The following is a 24,798-nucleotide window of genomic DNA, read 5'->3' as shown; positions in this document are numbered from 1 at the left end:
AGAGAGAGAGAACACAGCAGGCAGAGTGACAGGTAGAGGCAGAGAGAGAAGCAGGCTCCCCGCTGAGCAAGGAGCCCAATTCGGGACTCAATCCTAGGACCCTGGGATCAGGACCTGAGCCGAAGGCAGCAGCTTAACTGACTGAGCCACACGGGTGTCCCAGTAATTTTATTTTAAGAACTTTTGGGGTGGCTGAAAACTCCTGGAGATATTTGCAGTGAAGCATCAGAGTGAAACAAAATCTGTGGTGGACTGTGTCGTCCCTGGGTTTTAGAGCATGTCACCTCCTTACTGGGAGAGGTAAGTATTTGCTTACTAGCCCTTCAGTGCACTTCCTCTCCTTGTGACAGAAACTGTCCCTTGCTTCCTGTGACAGGAGTTGTTACCTATTTCTGAGTGTCCATCCTCTACTTTTTCTTGGTAACATTGTCCTTATTATAAGTAGTGATTGTTTCTTCTTCTTTTTTAATTTTAATTTTAATTTTATTTTTTTTTAAGATTTTATGTATGTATTTATTTCAGAGAGAGAGAGAGAACATGAGCAGGGAGGAGAGGCAGGGGGAGAGGGAGAAGCAGCCTCTCTGCGGGCCTGGGAGCCTGACTCCGGGATCATGACCTGAGCCGAAGGCAGACGCTTAACCAACTGAGCCACCCAGGCACCCCGGTTCTTCTCCTTTTACACCTGAAGCATTATTTGCTCTCCATTCAAAAATAACTGAGCCAAATAGATTTTCCTGCTAAAGCTCTGATGTGAAAACAGAAAATTTCACTATAACCTCTTGTTTTATTTTGCTTATTTTGTTTTTATCCAAATCGGTTTGTCACCTTTATCCCTGAAAGAAGAATCTGGGCATTACACAATACTCTAAAACAGGGATTAACAGGAAATGTTCCTGGGCAACTTTGATTTGTAAGAGAAACAGAGAATTTATTGCTGACTTGGTTACTAGCAGTGGGATAGTCAGAAATTCTATAAAGGAAGTTGGAAGCTGACCTCTTTTAAAGTCACTTAAAAAGCTGAGGTTGATTTTGTTGTTCTTGGTCGAATCTCACAACAATTTACTTTTTTTTTTTTGGTATGGATTGTGGACATCTGCCGCTTTTTCCGGCTCCACTTCCATTTCTTCTTGTGCTACTAGGGTCCTCGTTTTCTTTAGGGAACTGCTCCTCCCTGACTCCCAGTCCTGGTAGTTCCGGGGAGGGTCACAGTCACCCTCAGCCCCAGGAGTGAATGTGTGGTCCAAGTTTGGTTGAGAAACACACACGTGCTACACGCTGAGCCTATCAGTGCCTACTCTATCAGCCCCAGGAGTTATGCCTGAAGACCCAGGAAAGAATCCTTTTTCCTGAGTGGTTAAACAGATGGAAAGTTAGCCTAGAGCTTTTGTGGAACATTCTGTCCAAAAGTAGGGAGTACTTGCTTGAGGATGAGGACAAGAGAGAGAGGGCCATACTGAAGGCTGGAACCACGTTCCTGAGGATACTATTCTATAGGCTGGAACCAGCTGTACCTGAAGGTCTACTCTGGAATTGTCCTGTGTATATACTGCCTTCTATTTGACTTGTATTTCTGTCACTTGCAACTGAGAATCTTGACCATACACTTGACCACAAATTAATTAGGACATAAAGATATTTAAAAATTCCTTCATGACTTTTTTCTCTAGTTAGAAGGAGGATGGCCATTCCTTCCCAAAGAACCTCTAAGGACTTTCCTTTCCCAGAAAAGGCATACAATCCCTTTGCACACAGCTTCCTTTTGCTTAGACACAATCTAAAGCTTTGAAAATACACCTTTCTTAATACACTTGTCTTTCCTTCCAGTTCCTATTAGGTAGTAGGGTCCAAGAGGAATGTGTTATCATAACACACAACAAGGTGCCACTTGCCGTAAGAAGCTTGGTGACATTTTCTAATGGCGAGAAAAGATGATCATTCTTTTCCTATAGCCCGGAGCAGAAATCTTCCTGCCTCTCCACTGGGGGTAACCAGCCACAGGGAAGCCTCTAGTTTAGACCACCGCCTTTTGCCTGGGGGACGCAGTGTTTTCCTTAGCATAGCACTCCCTCTGGGAAGGGATTGAGTCCACCACAAGCTTCCAGTTATGAGCTTGGATCAAGCAGAGCACTGTGGAGATTGACAGCAGCGCGGGAATGGGGCACAAGGCTTGCAGTTCAGAAGGACAGGGGAGCAGTTCAGAAGGCTGGCTACTTTGTCTTCTGCCAGCGGGGATGATTATTTGCCAACCTTCCGATGGATGCCAGTGGGAACAGCACTGCAGGCCAAACGGGACTCTCTACCTGCGGTGTTCATTAGGAGAAACACTTCCCATCCAAATGATTGAAACGGAAACCAGATGTTCAGTCCGCGGCCTTAATAAAAGTGCACACAGGTAGCCATTCCCACTCAACCACGAGGAGCAAAACATGATCTGTCAGGGCAGTCGCTGCCACCTCTGTCGCAGAGAATGAGTGGCGAGGAGCCCAAATAAATGGGGGTGCTGAATGACACCTAATTTCTGGTGGGTGCTGGGCTCCTCTCCTCTGTGTGCTGCTTCACTGGAACAAGGAGAAAGAGGATGATGAAGGATAACAGGCTACCCACACAGAAAGACGAAAGCGAGACGGATGCATGAAATGTCACTCATTTGAAGGTCTGCTTTAGCCTGCTCTATCCTCTTACCTCTCCTCTCCAAAACATATTGCATATTATTTTAACTGTCTCTGGCCCACTCTGGAGCCCGGGACAGCTGGGTAATTCTGGTTCATTATTGAGCCCAGCCACGTGAAGCTGCGGCCCAGCAGCCCAAGGGGAGTAACTAGTGTGTTCTACTGTCTCTGCTGAGAAGAGGCATAGTTGGATCAGATCCTGGTGTGTCGGGTTGAGTTGCATCCCTCAAAGAGATTTGTTGAAGTCCTAATTCCTGAGGTGACCTTGGGAGTCACTCAGTTCAGGATGACTATGAATGTGATCTTCTTTGGACACGGGCCTCTGGAGATGTAATCAAGAGAAGACGGGACCAGAAGAGGAGAAGAGACCCAGGAGAGGACACCACATGACACAACACAGAGACTGGAGCAAGGTGTCAACGAGCCAAAGAAATGCCACAGAGTGCTGGCAACAGCCGGAGGGAGGAGCAAGGCATAGCACGGATTCTCCCCTCCAGCCTTCAAAGAGAGCACAGCCCTGCGGACTCTTTGATCGTGAACTTCTAGCCTCCAGAACCATGGGAAAAAAAAATTCTGTTGTTTTAAGCACCAACCCTCCCCTCCCCCTGGGTTGGGCTTTTTTGTTACAGTGGCTCTAAGACACGAATACACCCTGCTAAAGATGAGTAAAGGCATGCTACTGTGAGACCCACTGCACAGAGGAGAGGGCTACCCAACAGATGTCCCATGTGGCCATAAGGAAAAATCCCACCTTCCATAAAGGAGGTGCAGCTCTCCCAGGAGTGGAGATGGTTGTCCCAGATGTGGCTGCGCAGACGTACCCCCGGACCAGGGACACATCGAGGACCAAACACATGCCTTGTGCTCCTCTGCATCTCTCCTTCTGTGCCGGAAAACCAGAAGAGCCCAAGAACTGTGGGAAGTATGAATGGATTCAGGAGACAGTGTTTTCCAGGTGAGCGATCAGCATTTTTTTCTGACATCGCCGAAGTGTTGACTGTCTTCTTCTGTGAAAATGTGTAAGTGGCGAAGATATCATATCCGATGTCTTCATTGGTGAAACCCACTCTTAAACTGGAAAGACACAGCTTTGGGCTTCTTTGAGATATGATTTGGTCCATGGCACTCTAAGTGGGAGATATAACCAATATCACCTTTAAAAAAATAAAAATAAAAAATAAAAAACTCTGAAAATCCCACTGATTTTTGATGGTGCTCAGATGTGGCCTCAATTTCTTAACTTTTTAAAATTATTTATATATTTGAGAGAGACAGAGAGTGAAAGAGCATGCGAGCAGGGGGAGGAACAGAGGGAGAGAATTCCAAGCAGACTCTCCGCTAAGCAGGGAGCCCTAGGAGAGATTTGATCTCACGACCCTGAGATCTTGACCTGAGCCGAAATTGAGAGACAGACACTGGACCAAGTGAGCTACCCAGGCGCCCCTCGTTTTCTTAACTTTTAAGGTGTGTTACTCTCCATTTAAAAATCAGCCCACCCAAAATGACAGCCTGCTGTTTTGTGCATGAATTCATCTTAAATCTCCAAGTGAAAGATACTGTCACTAGCAACAACCAATAAATGAAATAAATACCAGATAAAAAATCAGCCACAGGGGCTCCTGGAGGGACATGGACTATATGGGGGTTCATTTGCTAAAAGCCTGGAACTGAGGTACATTTTAATGTTGAATGAGATCTTTTTTTTTTTTTTTAATAAACTGTAAAAGGTTGTAAAGAAGTCAGTCACTCTGACTATTATTTTTCCTATTCTATATCCTTGATTAAATGACAAACCCAAAGATTCAGTAACCAGCATTTTCTCTTCCCTGGACTGTGATTTCTTTACCCAAATGAATAAGTTATGGCTAATATCCCAAGATCCCAACTAACTCCATTTTTCCCCCTTGGAATCTATGATTCTGTCAGCAGGAGTGTGTATATACCTAAGTCCCTGAAATATGAGAATACATTGGGTGACTCTACTGGCACATAATACTGAGTTGTTTGGCATAAGTTTTTCAGACTATGTTTTCTATAATATAGAAGACAAAGTTAAAAAAAAAAAAAGGTAAAGGGGGGAGGTAGAACACAAAAAAGTATCAAGCATTTAAGAAAATATTATTATTATTATAATAACTAAGATTCAACTTATCTAAAGAGGAGAGGAAAAGTATATTTATGATTCACATGAGTATAGGCCATGCTCATTAAAAAGTAGCTCTTTAGAAAAAAAAAAGAAAAGAGGAGCAAAAGCTTCATTATGCAGTTAGAAATCCTAGCTGCCTTTTAAATGTAAACAGCAAACTTAACTTTTTATTATGTAAAAGAAAAAGTTAAACTACCCCTAACTTTATTATATAAACCAAATGTCATATTAAAAAAATGATCATTGTTGAGCTTTTTTGGAATCAATAGCTTTTTTCTGTGGCTAACAGTGCTTCTTGATATTCCTGAAATCAGCTAAAATGTTGGAAAGAACATGTAGAAATACATGTCAAGAGCTATTAATAGAGGGTTTTGAATTCAACGGAATCAATTTTTCTTGTATATTTTATTTGCTTTTTCAAGACAATAAGCCTTTGATTTTAGTGTGTTTTCTAGCCCTGAAATCAACTCCCTACAGAGAAATTCCTATTTCAATTCAGGGGCCATCAGAGTACCCTTGAACCTTAGGTCACAGGCCTCCAAATGTGAGCAAGGCAAAACAGACCCTTGATAATAAGAGAATCTCTAGTGCGAGTGCTCCCAAGATGCAGGAGAATAACATGAAAGTTGGAGAAGTTCTAAACTCTAAGATGACAGATACTTAGACTGGCCTGGGCTAAAGGAAATAAAGCAATAGGGCTAAAACAAAAACAAAAACAAAAAACAAACCAAAAACAACCAAAAAACAAAAACCCAAATCTGTGATTTCTCTCTATAACTTTCTTTAGAGAGTCCTTACATGTTTTAAGAAAAATTTTTTTAAAATTTTAAAAAATATGTAACAAGAATTATTCAGCATGTTTATATCTCTTGCTCTAGTGATTCTGCCTCTAGATATTTGTCTTATGAAAATGTGAGAAGTGTGTAGAACGGTTTTGAAGATGTATGTTTAACTGAAGCATTATTTGTATGGAGGGAAAGCAAGCAACAAGCTTGATGTACAAAAATAAGAGGAAGTTAAGAAAAATTGGACTGCATTCTATAATGGAAAGCTGTGCAGATATTTTAAAATCATATTTTTGGGGCACTTGGGAAACTCAGTGGGTTAAGCCTCTGTCTTCGGCTCAGGTCATGATCTCGGGGTCCTGGGATCGAGCCCCGCATTGGGCTCTCTGCTCAGCAGGGGGCCTGCTTCCCCCCCCTCTCTCTGCCTGCCTCTCTGCCTACTTGTGATCTCTGTCTGTCAAATAAATAAAATCTTAAAAAAAAAAAAATCCAATTTTCAAAGACAGTTGTTCATAAAGGAAAATGCTTAATCTGTAGCACTCCGGAAAAGGGCAGATACACAAGCATATATTCCATATAATCATAGTTTTAAATATGTTTATGTGTCTATGTAATATAAGGGGAAAAAAAACTGGAAAAAAACACCAACATGTTACCTAATCTCTAAGTGGCAAGATTTGAGATTACAGGTGATTATTTATGACTCTTCAAGTATTTTAAGTACTATTTTAAAAGTCTATTTTAAACTCTTCTCAGATTTTCTCCAATGAACCTGTATTGATTTTAATAGCAGAACTATTAATTTTTAAAGTTAAGGGATTTCATGGACATTCCCTTAAAATGACAGTGTCCCTCCCAAATCAGACATGTGGACACTGTGTTTTGGATTTAATGGAGCGAGATGGAGAATTATGATTCAATGCTAGATCTTTCGCACACAATGACTTAGTCCATGAGTGGGTATTTACAGAGCACACACTCCTTCGATCAGCCGATGTTTATGGAGAACTTTTCTTGTGCTGGCCACTGAATTCATGCCCAGGAGCCAGGGGACCTCAAAGGGAATAGTCAGGACTGGATGGTGAGGGTGAGAAGCTTCTACTCTAGGTATTTGTGAACATCATAAATCACTGAGGAATGAGATGTTCTTAAACGTCGGCCAAATTTGCCCAAGCTGACTCCCAAGTTGTTGAACCTTTGCTCGCAAGTCCAAGACCCAAACCCCGCTGCTCGGCCAGCTCACCGCCCACCGCCGAACCTGGGGACAAAGGGTCTGCAGGTTCCCCACATGACGTCATGGCTGCTTCGACACCGGCCGTCTGGTCTTGGAAGCTCTATTGGTCCTAGAGCCTTGGTTTGTTGTATCCCGCGCAGTTCAGCACTTTTTTAGCATTCTGTTCAACCGTTGACAACTTGATTTTCTGACCACTGGTTACCGTATTTGTATATTTGTATATTACCGTATTTGTATATCTGTATATTACGCTGACAGGTCGTTGATTTCCCAGATCAGGTTGTTCTCCTTTCCCTCCTCTCTGACCCCCCCCCCCCCCTTCGCCAGCTTCTATTTTCTAGTTGCTTTACCTGCATTTTGTAAGTGCGTGGAAATAGGAGAAAGCAGGAGCTCTGGGACCACACAGCCGTCCCTGTAGTCACATCCTCGGGTCGTGCTGTTCCTGACGTCACTGAAAATGGAGCCAAGGCAGCCCTTCATACCCCCGAGTGAAGGCCGCCGTGTGGCTCCCGGCGGCCTGTGTTCCCCGCACACTGCCCAGGGTCACACATGGTCTGTTTCCAGGGAGCCACACACTGTAAAGGGCAGGGCTGATTGTGAACAATTTACTCATTTTCCAGAAAGACTCCTGGTGAAGACGGAGGCATGTACGCAGGTGATTTTCTGCTGCAAAAGCCACCCAGATGTGCCTTCTTCCTCCAAGCGCCACAGCCTTTCCCAGCACCCCCCACTGGGGTTTCACGCAAGTCACCCAGAGAGGCCATGAGCCTCTCCTTAAGCCCCACCAGCACCCCCGCAATTTCATTCTGTGTAGGGCAGGGCCTACATGCTGGGTCTTTCCAGTCAAAGTGGCTGGTTTTGTTTTGTTTTTCCCCCTCAACCTTTCCCTGCCCCTTGGGATAATGAGAGTCATTTACAGGAATAAACGTTTAAACCTCACTAGGAGACAGAACAGCGTAATGGCTAATAAGCACCCTGGTTTCAAACCCCATCTCCGTGGTGCGCGATGTGTCTTTCAGGAAATTTACTTACGTTCCCCTGAAGGGGTGTGGTCGAGTGATAACTAGCGTTGCCCACTGCCCCCCAGCCTGGCTGATAGGAAGTCACCGTGAAGGTAGCTGCTATTACCGGTTCCGGACAGGACGGCGTCCCTCAAGCAGCACGTGTGCATGCGCTCGTGCAAGCACACGTGTTGGACGCGTGGGAAGGAAGGACGACTGCAACTGACAAGGCTTGCTTTCAGAGCTGCGTGGTTGGACTTTTTTTCCTTGGGAAGATAAGAATGTGACATTTCTTGCGTACCATATGGGGAGACGACTTCCACTTTTCTTTGAGCTCTTCATCGTTTGAAAGGGCACTTGGTGACCGTGAGCTGTTTCAGAGGCCTGTTTGTGAGCTGGGCTCAAGTAAGAATTAGTGAGACAGTGAATTCTGTTTGTTCTCTAAAGGAGATCTCTTTCTTCCCTTCCAACAGCACTGACAGTGTAACGGGCCTTTTGATGCACCCTCTCCTTACAACCCCTTCCATGCATTTCTTTCCCCCATTTCTTCTCCTTTTCAGAAGTCAGATCTCTCGAGCAGACAGTGCTTCAACTCTCCCCAAACAGGACAACTGGGAGATGGCTCTTAAAAGAAGCAAAGTAATACTAGTCGCATAACATGTAATAATTGTACTCTCTATACAGTACGTGGTACACAACCATCATAACAATCCCAGCCCTCTTGGGGAAAGTAACCATTCTGGAGAGCTGAGTTCTAGACAATTGAGGGCTTGTCCTTCAAAGCACCAGAAAATACTAAAATACAATAAAATAAAAAAAGTATTTTTTAAAAGAAAGGAAGAGGGGCACCTGGGTGGCTCAGTGGGTTAAGCTGCTGCCTTTGGCTCGGGTCATGATCTCAGGGTCCTGGGATCGGGTCCCACATCGGGCTCTCTGCTCAGTGGGAAGCCTGCTTCCCTTCCTCTCTCTCTGCCTACTTGTGATCTCTCTCCGTCAAATAAATAAAATCTTAAAAAAAGAAAAAGAAAGGAAGAAACAAAAGACAAGACAAGATGTGTTGGGTGGAAAACTTTCTGAAATGTAACTCAACCTCGACTGCTTTCCAAGAGAGTCTGGGAAATTACATTTCACCCTCTTTTCTCTTTTCTTGGTCTCCAAGTCATCATAATGAGAACCGAGTCTAATGCTACTGTATGACCAAGTTATGTGCTTAGGCAACTGAGATAGGTAGGACATTTGCCTGCACACTAAGAAGACCCAAACCACTGTACCTTTCAGAATTCTTGTGTCTGCTTTCCACAATTTTCTCTTTCCCCCTTCTGTGGGCTATCAGCGTTACTTCTGGTCAGCATGTTTTTTATGGCAGAATGCCTCTCTACTCCTAATTTCCTAAGTGTTGGAGGGGTGAAAGCAAGAAATTCACACATATTAAGGTTATATATACAGTAAGCATAAATATTTCCTGAGCCAGGGACCAAGGACTACCTCTCCCATAAGAGATGTCTATGTCTAAGAGAAGTATTTCTCAAGTTTTGCTTTAATTTTAAAAAATTCCTTGTTCCTGGGGCACCTGGGTGGCTCAGTGGGTTAAAGCCTCTGCCTTCGGCTCGGGTCATGGTCTCAGGGTCCTGGGATGGAGCCCCGCATCAGGCTCTCTGCTCAGCGGAGAGCCTGCTTCCCTCTCTCCCTCTGCCTGCCTCTCACCTACTTGTGATCTCTCTCTCTGTCAAATAAATAAATAAAATCTTAAAAAAAAATTCCTTGTTCCAAAGCTATTTTCTGGATAAGTGAGGTTAGGCGATGTTTGGGTCTATGTAAATAAAAATATACACATAAAGGACGGTGGGCCTACCCACTCCCAGTTCTGTCAGCCGTTACTCAAGTGCTTGCATTCAGACCATATATTTCCTTGGTGCCCTGAAGTGTTGAAAATTTTAATAGCTCTGTGGATTGAACTGACATGAGAGGAAACTATTTCAAGTCTCCTGCAGTGATTTTTTACACTCATAAAAATGTTCTCAATGTATCAGAGGCAGTGTTTGATCAGAGAAATAGTATTCACAGCAATGTAACTCAGGTGCGATCTCCTTTTGGAGCAACTTTCCTCTTTTCGCGAATGCTTTGTAAGATGCATTTTCTATGACTGGCCGCTTCTATTTAAGATTCCCACACGTAACCTAGGCCATCAGCAGACTCTCGGGATTTCCTGGCAGAAACCATCGTGGGTATTCAAAATCAGTGGGTTGAGAGCAGTGAGTCACCAGACACCGCCACATTCAACTGTGTGATGCTCCTGATACACAACTTTGTCCCACTTCCTTGGGTTGACTGCCACAAGAAGAAGCAACTCAGGAGGCTGAGGAACACAGAGCAGGTTGTGGCTGGACTGGCCTTCCAGAAAGTTCCACGCAGTGGTCCCTGGACCCTGGGAGGCCTCCGCTCCCCCGACACTGTTTATATTAGCTATCACCCACGGAACAGTCATGTGGTACTCTCTGCAGTCAGCAAGTTTATCTTGTGTTAAAGTTTTACCAGTAGAAATCAAGTCGTGTTTACCCCCGTTCTGCGGCAGGTCATGTGCAAACAGCACCTGTGAACATTTTTAGCACACATGCTGGACTTTCTCCTTCGTATCTGTCTTCACAACAAATGTTGGGGGGAACGCCAGCCATTGTCAAATTTCTGGCAATTGTGAAAATCCTCAGCAGAAATGGCTTCCAGTCACGGCTGTCAAGGTGCTGGGGATGTCAGCTTTGCTGCCGACAGAGCACATGCGTTGACTGTAGACATCAGTCCTGCCATAAACCCAACCTCAGCACAAACATCAGATCTCTGAATCCTGCTAACAGGCATGCCCTCCATGAAACAAGAGTCCTCGACAGAATTTTTTTTTAATGTGTTAACATTTAAAAGGATTCTATAAACTGGATTTCAGTGTACTTTCTGATCTCTTTATGTAATATTTATGTATCAGTCACAGTGACAGAAGCGCTGTTCCAAGTGTTTTAAAACACTAATTCATTTAATACTCAAACAACTTTGTGAGATAAACACCATTACCCCACTTTATGTTTCTGTAAACTGAGGCACAAGGAGATTAAGTAATTTGTCCAAGGCAAATTTGCTGGTTAAGGGATGGAGTGAGAGACTGAACCGAGACCAAGGCAAACAGAGAACCCCTGGCCTATGCTCCCCACCACACCCCCCGTGATTATAAGTACTGGTAATACTGTTCTTTTTGTTTTTCCAGACAAACTGAGCCAAAGTTGAGTTTTTTGTTTTTTTAAAGATTTTTATTTATTTATTTATTTGACAGAGACAGAGATCACAAGTAGGCAGAGAGGCAGGCAGAGAGAGAGGAGGAAGCAGGCTTCCTGCTGAGCAGAGAGCCCAATGCGGGGCTCGATTGCAGGACCCTGAGATCATGACCCACGCCGAAGGAAGAGGCTTAACCCACTGAGGCACCCACATGCCCCAACGTTGAGTTTTTAAAATATCTATTCTATTAGCTTGCTAGGGCTACCATAACAAAGGCCCAAAGACAGGTCATAATAGGCCAGCCATTAGTATGCCAGACCTTATTAACAAAATGTCAAAAACAAGGGGTGCCTGGGTGGCTCAGTCTGTGAAGCATCGGCCCCCGGCTCAGGTCAGGATCTTAGGGTCCTGGTATCGAGCCCCGCATCGGGCTCCCTGCTTATTGGGGAACCTGCTTCTCCCTCTGCCCTTCCTCCAGCTCGTGCTCTCTCCTTCTCTCTCTCTCTCAAATAAATAATTAAAAATCTTAAAAACAAAAAGTCAAAACAAGCTCTATGTTCTTTAAGAATAGATAATATTCACAATGGTCATTCAAAATGGTCAATGCCAAAGTTGAGAAATTTGGGGGTTCTTTTGGGGGGTGGTTTGTTTGACAAGTCTCTCCAATTTGAAGTGGCTGCTGTAACTATGAGACATAGGGCTTAAGCCACTATTTTACTTGGATTTCTTCCCTTCCTTTTCTTACACCAAGTGTAAAAGTGTGGGGAATTCTTCTTCTATTATCTCTGTCTGTTATCCATTCATCCATCTGTCTATCCATCCATCCATCTACCCATCATCTCAATAGACCACAGACTGAGGAGTAAAATAGTCACCTTATTAGTTAATTGCATTTTTGGCAGGTGTTTAGAAAGACCTAGCTTTCTCATTTTAGCTTTCTCATCATAAAATGTGTTCTTTAAGCCAACTGTAGAAAGTATGAAGTTATATAAAGGGAAAGAGCTTTATGGCAAGAAATCGAAGGTAAGCCATCTTTTATGACTGTGAGTAAATCCCGGGTTAGGGTGAAAAATCAGTGATATGTAGAAATAGTAGGCGTGTACCTGTGTAATCGTGAACTATCCTACAGTGTCTGGAATGGAGCAGGTGGTTAAAAATATTAGCCAGCAGACAGGCAGGCATGAGGTCCCCGTTTTTCCTGACAAATGGCAGAAATTGAGACCAGCAATGATTTCGGTCCCCATGACGATGAACCACATATAACATTGTAATTTTACTCCTCATATAAAGGCACTATTATCCTGCCCCTCCTCATCCTAGTTCCGACTCTCCAAGTAGAGCATTTCTGTCTTAGCTGTGTTCCTCATTTTTGCAACTACCACTCACGGCCACGGAAGCACAATCTAAACCGATTCAGAATCGTTAGACAAGCATGAGTGTGAGTGCTAGACATCTCTTTCCTGCTTTTGGTTTTTGAATCCCAAGAAACTCAAAACAAACTGGGCCCTAGGGAAGTTGCCAACACCATGCTAAATAGCTTGCCGCAATCCGCTGACAGGTGCTGTGATCATGTGGTTCTATGTTTGTTTATTGAAAACTCAAAAAGAGGGGCACCTGGGTGGCTCAGTGGGTTAAGCCTCTGACTTCGGCTCAGGTCATGGTCTTGGGATTCTGGGATCAAGCCCCGCATCAGGCTCTCTGCTCAGCGGGGAGCCTGATTCCTCTTCTCTCTCTGCCTGCCTCTCTGCCTACTTGTGATTTCTCTCTCTGTCAAATAAATAAATAAAATCTTTAAAAACAGAGCTCAAACGCTGGGCTTAGCTCAGTCCCTCTATCAGACGCTGGGCTTAGCTCAGTCCCCTTAAAATGATGGTTTTCCTTTCTCCTGGGTCACGTGTGCCCAGTATGGGGAGCTGTCTCTGTTCTATCCTTCAATGAATGGACTGAGAGGTAGGCCAAGGAAACGACGTGCTCTTAAGTTCCCTGGTATTTTGGTCAGTAGCCAGGTTGTCACTGTAGCAGACCACAGTGTTGTTCACAATTATTTGTTCCCTCTCCTTTGTGTGTTTTTTAAAGATTTATTTATTTATTTGAGAGAGAGAGAGTGCGCATGCGAATGGGGCAAGGGGTGAGGAGCAGAGGGAGAAAGAGAAATTCAAGCAGGCTCCACACTGAGCACGGAGCCCAACGCAGAGCTCGATCCCACACCCCCAAGATGATGAACTGAGCTGAAAACCAAGAGACAGACCCTCAAACCCACTGAGCCACCCAGGTGCCCCTCTCTTTTATTTTTATTTTTTTTACAGATTTTTTTTTTTAAACTAATCTCTACATGCCATGTGAGGCTCGAACTCACAACCCCAAGATCAAGAGTCACATGCTCCACTGACTGAGCCGACGGGGTGACCATATTCTTTCTCCTTTAAAAGGATTATACATCCTGTGGTGCTTGGGTGGCTTAATTAGTTAAACATCTGCCTTCGGTTCAGGTCAAGATCCCAAGGTCCTGGGATCCAGACTCACCAGGGAGTCTGCTTCTCCCTCTCCCTCTGACACTCCCTTTGCTCCTGCTCTCTCTCTCTCTATCAAATAAATAAATAAAACCTTTTAAAAAAGAGAAATGAGCAGAAGACATGAACACATATTTCTGCAAAGAAGACATCCAAATGGCCAACAGGCACATGAAAGAGTGCTCAATATCACTCGGCATCAGGGAAATACAAATCAAAAGCACAAAGAGATATCACCTCACACCAGTCAGAAGGACTAAAATTAATAAGCCAGGAAATGACAGATGTTGGTGAGAATGTGGAGAAAGGGGAACCCTTCTACACTGCTGGTGGGAATGCAAGCTGGTGCAGCCACTCTGAAAAACAGTATGGAGGTTCTTCACAAATTGAAAATAGAGCTACCCTAAACCCAGCAATTAAACTACTGGGTACTTACACTAAAGATACAAATGTAGGGATCCGAAGGGGAACGTGCATCCCAATGTTTATAGCAGCAATGTCCACAATAGCCAAACTATGGAAAAAACCCAGATTTCCATTGACAGATGAATGAGCAAAGATGTGGTGTACACATGCGCGCGCGTGCGCGCTCACACACACACACACACAGAGGGATATTATGCAGCCATCAAAAACTCAAAATCTTGCCATTTGCAATGACATGAATGGAACTAGAGGGTATTATGTTAAGCAAAATGAATCAATCAGAGAAAAACAATTATCATGTGATTTCACTGATGTGTGGAATTTAAGAAACAAGGCAGAGGATCATAGGGGAAGAGAGGAAAAAATGAAACAAGACAAAACCAGAGAGGGAGACAAACTATAAGAGACTCTTAATCTCAGGGAACAAACTGAGGGTTGCTGGAAGGGAGACGGCTGAGGCATGGGGTGGCTGGGGGATGGACATTGGGGAAAGTATGTGTTATGGTGAGTGCTGTGAATTGTGTAAGACTGATGAATCACAGACCTGTACCTCTGAAATACACAACACATTATATGTTAATTTTTAAAAAGTTAAAAAAAAATTTTTTTAATTAAAGGATTGTATATCTTTACCTGTATCAGAACTCCTTATAGGTCAAGTATACTTGCCCCTTTGTTGTCCAGCTTGATCATGTGATTGACTTTGATGGACATGTGAACAGACATGATACATGCCATTATAAGCAGAAATTTTAATGCGATTCTGTGGTTCAGCTTGGTCATTTGCTCTCCTGGCACCTTCTAAGAGGACAACAGATTCCACATAAAGACTACTCCTTCCACTGCCACCTGAAATGAGAAAAAACATGGGACAGAGGCACAGCAGAGCCGTAAGCTACATGTATCATGAATGAGAAATAAACTGATATAAATTTCTGAGATTTGGGGATTGTTTGTTATGAATCGAAGCTAACAAATACAGTCACACAAGATGTTGTTGAGATTTGTACAAATAGAACAAGGGAGAATGTGAGTGAAAGAAGATATTACATTTCAAGCCAGCAAGGACTACTTTATAAACATAAAAGAACCCATAGCTTACATAGCATAATATTTGTTGGAAGAATGTGCCTTAGAAAATCATGATACCACAGATATCTACCAAATTCCTGACAGAGATTAAGGGAGAGCATATCTTTAACACAGACAGAGATTGTTTCAAAATTGTTGTCTTCCAGAATTTTTGTTTCATGTATGCATATCTATGTGTATGTGTGTGGATATTCGCACACAATACCATTTTTATTTTTGTATTCTACCCCCCATTTTCCAAGTCCTTGATCTTGCAAACTGAGGTTTTGTCAATATTTTCTGGGAATGTGTGGCTGATTACAGATTATAGCTCTGCCATCCAGGAGGGTTTTTGATAAATGTTTATTGAATATGAATATTGGAGGGAGAAAACTGGAGTACCATGAGAAGACTTGAGCCTAAAACAATGCTTGTCACAGAGTAGGTGCTAAAAAGTACTTGCTGATTGAACGAATAAATTTTAATACTGTTTAGGTAAGATAAAGGGCTACCTTTGTAGTGAGGTTTGTTTGTTGTATATATAATTATGAATTAATTCCCATCTCATCTCATAAAGACTCTGGGTCAGCTCTCTCTAGAAGACAGGCCTCAGAAGTGATTTTTTTTTCCCTGTTGGCCCACACAGAAAGAGGAATCATGAGTAAGAAGCAAAGGTCTAAAATGTTTTGAGAACTTCTGCACTTTGTAATTATATTCTTTTGGCCCTTTTCTCTGCTTGTTGAATGTTTTTGGATTCTTGCTATTATCCCCATGATTGAGTCAAGCCCACAGTGATGGTCTTCTTAGATCACGATTCATGCTCTTGAAAGGACATTTGTTGGAGGACCATGAATTGAAAGAACACATTCTTTGAAATTTGGAATTAGGTAGATCCCAAAACTACCAAAGGATTCACTGTCACTTAAAGTGAGCACATAACTGGGGCACCTGGGTGGCTCAGTTGGTTAAGCATCTGCCTTTGGCTCAGGCCATGATCTCATGGTCCCCGGTAGAGCCCCACATCGGACTCCCTGTTTGGAGGGGAGTCTGCTTCTTCCTCATCCTCTTTCCCCCTCTCCGCTCATGCTTCCCCTCTCAAATAAACAAATAAAATCCTAAAAAAAAGAAAAAGCACATAACTTAATTCATGTAATAAAGATAGATAATTCATTGCTCCATTTCCATTCTTTCACCTGTGCATTCTCTTTTCTATAAGATCATGCTTATTGAATGTGGCCTGTCATGCAGGTAATTTGTGACCAATTTGTTTGCCTCTCAATGAGGTTACGAAAGGCTGGTGAAGTCAGAACCTGGGGCCACCATCTTGCAAGCATGAAGAGGCAAGCCTGAAGACAAAAGCCAACAATGCTGAGGATAGAGAAGCCAACAGAAGGGAAGAAACTAGGTTTTCTATATCAGCCTCTAAATTAATCCTTGAACTACTCAGCCCCCAAACTTCTTGTTAAGCAAGATAACAGGTATCATTTTGCTCAGGTCACTTTGTCAGGTGTTCTTTTCATGACCGCTAGAGTCAGCCAGAATGTTCCCTTGGCCTTTTACCCTTTCACACATTGATCGTTGTGCCCAGAGATGTGTGGCTGTCAGCGGAAGAGCTCACGATGGACTCTCCACTATAGGTGCCTCTGGTCTCTGTGAAGAAATAATAAGCTGCCTGTGGGTCCACAGTCCCTGCTGGTCCTTGGCTTTGTCTACCATATAAGCCATAGCAAGCAGTCAAGAGTGGCAACTGCTTATTTATTCATAAAATAGTGACTAAATACATAAACGTACACATTTGAGTCTATATAGATGCTCCTACAGAGAATAGTTAAGGGCCCTGGAGTATGATCATACTCATGTGAGTCCTAGCTCTGTCCTCCTCAACCGGGGGTAGGTCTCCCAGGAAACCGCCATGTCACCTGCCTGGTGAACCTGTCATCCCAGGAGGCTTCCAAGAAGTTGACTTCTCTGCCTCTATCCCTTGTGAGGGCACACTCAGCATCAGAAAGTTTCCTAAATATAAAATAGCAAATGTGTTCTAACTAAATAAATTAAGTACTTGGAAAATTAAATGTAAAAACTAATAACAAACCTCCCATTGCCCCCCAGCTATCATTTAGACCTACGTCTCCCCTATTAGCGGGACGAAGAGGCCCCAAGAATGGCTGAAGCTTCCATTTCTCCATCCAGATCCACTCGATAACCTGTATGTTTTGTGAAGGCATTAGCTACATTTTCCTGGCTCACCCCATCCCTACCTGAGCTTCTGTCTCCTTGGAGGTGCTAAATGGTTACACAAAGGTTGAATAAATGATGAGCCAGCCATAATGCAAGAGCCAGGGCTATGAAAGGGTCAGCCCTATCAGATCCTGGCGGGGACTGCTGCTAAGGGAGTCCTGCTCCATGAATTCCAGAAAAATAGCAACAAGGATGAGTTAGAACATTGTTGGCAAAAGGGCTTCACTGAAATCTCGCCATAAATTTGTTGCAGAAAGGGCACTTGGGCATTTACTGTTAAACGACAGGAATCTATATCACTAATTAGAACTTCCATTTACTGAGCAAATGCTGTCTCCAACACTGAGGGTTGTGCTTCAGACATTAATTCATTTAATCCTCCTGACCACCCCATGGGTGCTGTAGCTGGCTGCCTCTAGGATGTCCCCGGTGCCCCTCCCCTGACATTCACTTCCTTGTATAACTCCCTCACCTTGAGTATGGGCTGGATTTATACACTCAGTTCTAAAGGACGGGCTGGTAGAAGTAATGAGATGTCATTTGCAAGATTAGGTCATAAAAACATCACCTTCTATCTTGGGTGTTCCAGCTGCTGTGCTGCGAGCTGCCCCATAGTGGGGGCCTAGGTGGCCAAGAACTGAGGGAGACCCCCAGCCAATAACCAGTGAGAAGCTGAGACCTTCAGTCCAACAGCCTGTAAGAAATAGCCTCTCGCCACCAACCACATGCATTTGACATGGAAGAGGGGCCTCCCCCAGTCAAACCTTCAGATGGGACCACAGCCCTAGAGGACAGATTGACTGGAACCTTATGGGATATCTGGAGCCGGAAGTTCCCGGGTAAGCCATGCCTGGGTTCATAACCCGTTATTGTAAGCTGCTACATTTGTGGGAGGGGGGGTGATTTGTTGCACAACAGCAGATAATATAAGGAGGCACTAGCATTATTTGCACTTTACAGAAGGGGAGATTGAGGTTCAGAGTGGACAGGAAATGGAGGAGCCAGGATGTAGATGGTTATGGTCTGACCTCAGAGGCTACATGATTAATGAGTAGAGTCAGTTTCAGATGGTGTTAAGCATGTTGCTACTGTTTAGCCAGAGCTGATACTGTGCAGAATCTTCTTTGGAAAGCTAGCATGTCTCCTCCCAAGACAGGTAAAATTTTTTAAAGATTCCAAAGCAAAAATAAATAAATAAATAAATAAATAAATAAATAAATATTACAGCATGCAAGCGATCATAGAACATTACCATCTCATTTCTAGCAGAGATGACCTCGTGGCCTTCCAGCCCACTACCCCAAAAATAATCACTCCGGCACTTTCTTCTCTACCCCCTCACAATGATGCAAAATACAACAAACATGCATGCATGCTTGAATTTATACCAATTCTATAGTGTGTGCATATGCACACACACACACCATCTATGACAATTTGGGATCACAATTGCTCCTGTTAACCTATTGTTGTATAGTAAATCACTCCAAAATGCAGAGGCTTAAGACAGCACCAGCATTTTTAAATCTCCCTCTCATGGTTTCCAAGGGTTCGGAAGGTGGGAAAGGCTCGGCGGTGTGGTGGGCTTGGTACCCTTTAGAGTTACAGCCAGACAAAGGCCTGGGTGCCCCGGGGCTGCCCCGCTGCCCTCGCTCCAGCGCTAGTTTGGTGATCTCAGGGCAGCCTGACCACTCACTTCACCACTGAAAGCTTTGAAAACAAGTGTTCTAGAGACAAGGCAGAAGCAGCAATCCCTTTCATAACATGGAGTCAGAATCACAGATTGTCATTTCTGCCTAACTCTGTTGGTCAGAAGAGTCACAAAAGCCTGCCCGGTTTGAAGGTAAAGAGACATAGCCCTCCCTTCTCAGTGGAAGGAGCATCAAAGAATTTGTACACATATTTTTGTGTGTGTGTATGTGTTTTTAAGATTTTATTTATTTATTTGACAGAGAGACAGCAAGAGAGGGAACACAAGCAGAGGGAGTGGGAGAGGGAGAAGCAGGCTCCCATCTGAGCAGGGAGCCCAAAACAGGGTTCGATCCCAGGACACTGGGATCATGACCTGAGCTGAAGGTAGAGGCTGTACGAACTACTGAGCCACCCAAGCGTCTCGTGTACTTCTTTTTGAATTGCCAGAGTGGTACATTCTATTTCTCTCAAATGTGGAGCCACCACACACACACCTAAGGTGGGGTCCCCTCAAATAATTCGGGGGGCACAAAAAGTATTACAACTCATACTTCTGTGTTTCACTTCATTCAGTTTATCCTATTTTTAATGTATTTATAAATAAATCAACATGTATCTTGGAGAATAAGCTCCAACTCTTTTTTTTGCTAATGAGGTGCATGATTTCAGAACTTTTTCAAATGTTGCTAATACTTTGCCCAGAGCCTGGCTCTCACTCTGTACTTATTTTTTTTTTTTTAAATCACTGAATCCCTTATATCAAGATCCACTAATCAAATCAGAACATTTTTCCTTTTTTTAGAAACTTCTTCATAGAGTTCTATTTTCTCACCAGTCACAGCAGAGCCCAGCTCTTTTGTTTTTGTTTTTGTTTTTGCCATTTCCAACAACGGTGTAAGGTGTCCTGGTAGGATTTTGCCAAGGTAGCTGTGGGCTAAATTTCAAGCAGTGGGATTCCTGGATCGAAGATTAAGTACACTGAAAATTATGATTGACATTCTAAATTGCTCTTAGAAGAATCTTAATAGTGGCCAATGACCACCAGCCGACAGCCCTTGTAACAATATTTGCACATACCTGTTCCTCCACATACCTTCACGGGCAGTAATTATTATAAAACTTGACAGTCTTTGCCAGTTGGGGAAAAGCGGTATCCTGTTAGCAGTTGGACGTGTGTCTTCAGTTGCTGTTCCTTGCCCAATTTTCTACTGGGTTATTCTGCTTTTTGTTTATTGATTTGTGCTAGCTCTTTGAAATTTAAGGAAATTAGTCCTGTGTTATTACGATGGGTTGCAAATATTTCCTGTTTAAAGGGGTTTTTGTCACACAAAGGTGGAGGCACTTTTATGGTATGGAATTTATGGTTTTTAAATCGATGGCTTCCTCTCTAGAAAGGACTTCCCTTACAGAAATGATCGACAAAGGCACCCATGATTTTTAAATCTTATGGTTTCAAATGTTATCTTGAAGTCTTATCTACGAGGAATTTATTGGGAGCCAAGAGTAAAGTAAAGATAGCTATGGCTTAACTTGTTTTTCCAAATGGCCAACCATTTCTGAACAGTTCCAGCATCATTTGTGGAATAATCTGTCTTTCTGCCGCTTTCCAGGAGCTCTTGCTACCTTTACCTGACCCATGCTCACTGGCCAGTCTGGGTGGATGGTTATTCGGACAATGACCACCTAGAAGTAAGGGAGAAGCAACTTGTAGCTTTGAGAGAGGAGAGAAAACTGAGAAAGCCCACGGTCTAGCTTCTCACTAAAGGCGGACACATTCTCCATCTTGGGGACTGAGTGGAGCCCCCCCACCCTCCGCCACCATTCCCCACCCCCCGTCTCCCACCCCACGCCTGGCTGAGAAAAATCTGTGCCAGGGCCCTTTCTGGGCCAGCGCGTTAGGGCAGAGCTGCTGTGTAAGTGGCTTTCATGGGAGCGTTTTGGAGACTATTCAGGAAGAGCTGGCCGTGAGCAAAATGGAATTTGAAATAAATCATTTGTCTCTGTGAAGGTGAACAACTGTAGGACTTTATATGGACACGGCCCTGTCTTTATGAAGGCGCAAGGCACGTTGCCCTGTGTCATTAACCCAACTGGCTTGGTGGGGCGGGAGGGGGTAAGTCTCTGCTGAGATCCTCACTTCCGCGCTGCACTGATAGGACAGAGGCTGGGATTGAGCTGAAGAGCTTTCCAACTGGCTACTCAAGGCTGCTTGGGAAAAAGTTAGGTTGACACTGAGATTCAGCCCTTAACCTACCTAGATAGAGATAGCTGCTGGGTCCCTGGCATGGACATTGGCACCTGTGACTGCAAAGGTCCAGGATCCGAGCCAGTGGCCTGGGGTGCTCAGGAGAGGCACCTCCTTCCCATACTTAAAAGGTGCCAGGACTGGAGACCAGCCCCTGGTTCTTGTCTGAGATGGAGAAACTCCCACCCTTGCTGCTCCCCTGAGGATAGGGCCCGTCCCCATTAGGCACTCCAGAAGAAGCAGGATCTGGGTTCTCCCACACCCAGCTCAGAAGCCCCGGAACAGGAGCAGGAGCAGGACCCTCCTCACCACCCCCCACCTCAAAGGATCGCTGTCCCACTTCTGTCTCATGTGGAACCTGGGACCCCCGAGGCCTCCCTAGCACCCCAGGCTGGTCCAGGGCCCAGATTTCCACCTGAGGTTTCGTGGCTCAGCCCCCAGCAGGCGCCTGTGGGGGGGGGGGGGAATGGGGAGAGCTAGCAGATTAAAATCTCACTCCCATGGGACTGTGCAGGTGGCCTCAGGACTTCCAGCTCCCCAGATAAGAAACAGGAGCACTGCCACCCCAATTAAAAAACAATTTAAGATATCATGCTCATTAAAGGGTTTGCAGGCATAAGACCTGACTAGATTTACCTCTAGTAGTTAACAAAAATCAGATGGTTGAGAACAAGAATTTCATGTACATCAAAATATGACTCCATAATAGGCAACTGAGCTGTTGTAGTGTTTTGCCTCCCCTCCCCACCCCCCACAAGGCTGGAGATAGTTCCTGTCACCAGACACACTGTATCTGACATGGGAGATCGTGGCTGGGGCCGCTGACTTTTTTATTTACTTAAAAATCACTGCAATTTGTTAAAGAAGGTCAAATGTTCCTACCTTTCTGTTAAAAAAAAAAAAAAAGAAAAAAAAGGCAGTCCTAAAATGAATGGTTTCAGTGAGTCAAATCACCAAAGAAGTGGTACCAGCAAGACCACCCAGGCCCCAACACCACTTTTTCCTCCAGCCCTCTTTGAAGGCAAGGGTTTAGGCTTGTAATTAAGGGATGCCTTTGTTTCTTTAATGATGCTAATCCCCATCTTGAGGGAAATCACCTTTTAGGTAACACAGCAGGGCTTGAAATGAGGGAGGACCACCTAGGTCCCAGGCTCCCAGCTGTGTTTGAGGAGGAGTCTGGTCACTGGGCAGGTAAGGGAGGGGGGCGGGGCGCACACTCACCTGTGCAGCCGAGGTGCACGGAAAGATGCTACTGCAAAGGACTCCAGTGCCATCACAGGAGGCGACGAAAACTACTTTGCAAAAAGAGAACCATAACTGTTTAGATCTTGAAAAGTTGGAGTGTCCCCTTCTCCTCCCCAGACAGCCATTAGAGCCTGAAGCAGGCGCCTGTGGGAAGGCAGGCCTCCGCGTAGCAATGAGTTACCAGGTCCCTAAGGTACCATGTTGAATTTCTCAATCCAATTTTGTTTAGTTTGGGGAAAACATTCTTTCAGTCCAAAAAAAAAAAAAAAAAATCACCGTGGTTTCTCTCCTACTCCCACCCTCCTACTCCCACCCCCTATAATCGCCGCTTGCAAGAAAGTTTCACCATTTTCCCATAAAACCAAAAAAATGAGGATGCTGGGCAGACAGTCTTTGTTTCTTTTCTCCCTTCTCTGTCGATTCCCCCCACACCAGCCCTTCTGCATCAGGCAGGCCTGTCTGCCCACAGTCCCCACACATTCCTCAGTCGCACTGGGCTCCAGCCAGGCAGTGTCCTACCCCTTTCTCCTGGTCATACTTCCTCTTCCAGAAGCCGGCTCACCACTCTGCTCACTAAGCAACACTGGGGTAGGGTGGGAGGTAGCCCGGGGTCCTTCGGAGCACACATGGCAGGGAGGGCCCTGTGCCACCTGCCAGCAGGGGGGAGCTTACTGCTTCCTCCATGCAGTCCACCCAGGTTGTCTGCAATGACTCCTTCATGCTTCCTTTCTGCCTGCTGTCACTTGTAGCTAACTCATCAACTCACCCATCATCTGGCAGCTGCTGAGCTCCCACTCGCATGGGAGCTGTACAATATTATTCGGGCCCGCCCCTACATCCTAAAGCCTGTTCAAGTGCATGGGCACGCAGGCACTCTCTTCTCAACCAGCACACTTTGAGGGATTCCCTTTGTCTTCCAGTTATTTTCGGTTGCTAATCTTCTCCCCACCGCTTTACTCATGTCTTGGCACCGGTGCTATTTCAACCAGTTTGTGTCCGTTCTATTCCTTTAGCAGGGCGGGGTCAGGGGTGAGTCGCTCCTTAGTCAAAGCTCTTGGATTCTCATTAATTGCTCTACTATTGACTCACCGGGTGAGCGTGGACGAGTCACTTCCCTTTCTCACCCTCCGCCTCTCCAGCCTCACCAGGCTCTCTGCACATCTGGTAAGAACGTGGCTGGAATGAATGCGATGTCCTCTGTACCTCGGAGGACTATATAATCCACTGTCCAGCTGTCCCTTTGCAGAGCAAAGGGAGGTGTTCATAATTATGCCTAGACAGGTTTAAGCAGGTTGTTCCCTGGCAGATTCTAGAACCTCGTGTAAAAATGGGGATAAGAGCAGGTTTCCCTTAGCTTTTCACCTCCCGGCTCGCAGAGATAGAAGAACGGCCTGCCGCGGTCTGTGCTACTAGCTTTGCTCGAGAGGAGGGCCGAGAAATTCAGACCATCTTTCATACATTTCAAACCTATGTGCAAAAATAATCAGATGCAACCCTGTAACACAGGATGACCTGAGAAATGGTGGACGCCGGGCAGAGCTGTCATCGTGACAAAGAAGGGTCTTATCTGCTCCTTTTAAGTCCCAGCCTCACACATTACACCATGCCCTGCCCCTCCGATATTTAAACCACCCTGATATCAAGCCCTTGCGTATTTGAGGGCTCTAAAAGAACACCTGGCCACTTCGATTAAGTGGTGCCCAGAGGAAGGGCTAACAGAACCCCAGAGCGTCTCTAAAGCGCCTTACGAGGTTCTTAGAATTCAGTTGGTGGAAGCCTTCCCATGTAAGATCTGCATCTGGGCTGTCGGGCCCCTCTGCTGAACTCCTCCTTCTGGGAGGGAATACCCAGGCCAGAAGACAGAGCCAGTGTGCAATGTGCAACATGATCAGGAATCAGCAAAACAAAAAACAGAGCTACCCATGCTTGGCTCGGGAACCAGATACCAGGCGCTGGGCAGGAATTCGCCCTTGGGAAGCTCTTGCTTAACCCCCTGGCTCCTCAGGCTCCTTACCTCCTTGACAGAGGCCAAGGCAAACAGGTATCCTGGGTGAGACCAGACCAATCAGCCAATGCCAGCTCACTTGGGGTGAGACCAGGGCTGGGAGGGGCCCAGCAAACCTACAGGATGCCGGGTGCTGGGCAGAGTCCCAGGGCTAGGCAGGTTTCGGCAGCTCCCTCTTCCCAGTGGAAAAGCGCAGGATTCCCAAAGACTATTGAGCAAGAGGTTCAAATCGTCTTCGGATTGGGTCTGATCTAGCTAGAACCACTCGGGATC

General features: G+C 44.8%; 1 long non-coding RNA gene across 2 annotated transcripts; it reads right to left on the bottom strand.

Moving 5' to 3' along the window:
* On the bottom strand, nucleotides 1–24,675 carry LOC131829065 (uncharacterized). Of its 2 annotated transcripts, XR_009352705.1 has the most exons (5): nucleotides 23,610–24,095; nucleotides 22,497–22,567; nucleotides 14,663–14,878; nucleotides 3,421–3,823; nucleotides 1–2,558 (listed from the first exon to the last, which is right to left on the bottom strand). It is a non-coding gene; the product is annotated as an uncharacterized LOC131829065 (long non-coding RNA). The 2 variants fall into 2 exon arrangements; XR_009352704.1 differs by lacking the exons at nucleotides 1–2,558; nucleotides 3,421–3,823; nucleotides 23,610–24,095 and adding exons at nucleotides 9,638–10,591; nucleotides 24,535–24,675.
* Nucleotides 24,676–24,798: the final 123 nt, after the last annotated feature.

Source organism: Mustela lutreola, chromosome 4, assembly GCF_030435805.1.
Source record: "Mustela lutreola isolate mMusLut2 chromosome 4, mMusLut2.pri, whole genome shotgun sequence".
Lineage (NCBI taxonomy): Eukaryota > Metazoa > Chordata > Mammalia > Carnivora > Mustelidae > Mustela > Mustela lutreola.
This window is presented reverse-complemented; position numbering and strand designations above follow the sequence as displayed.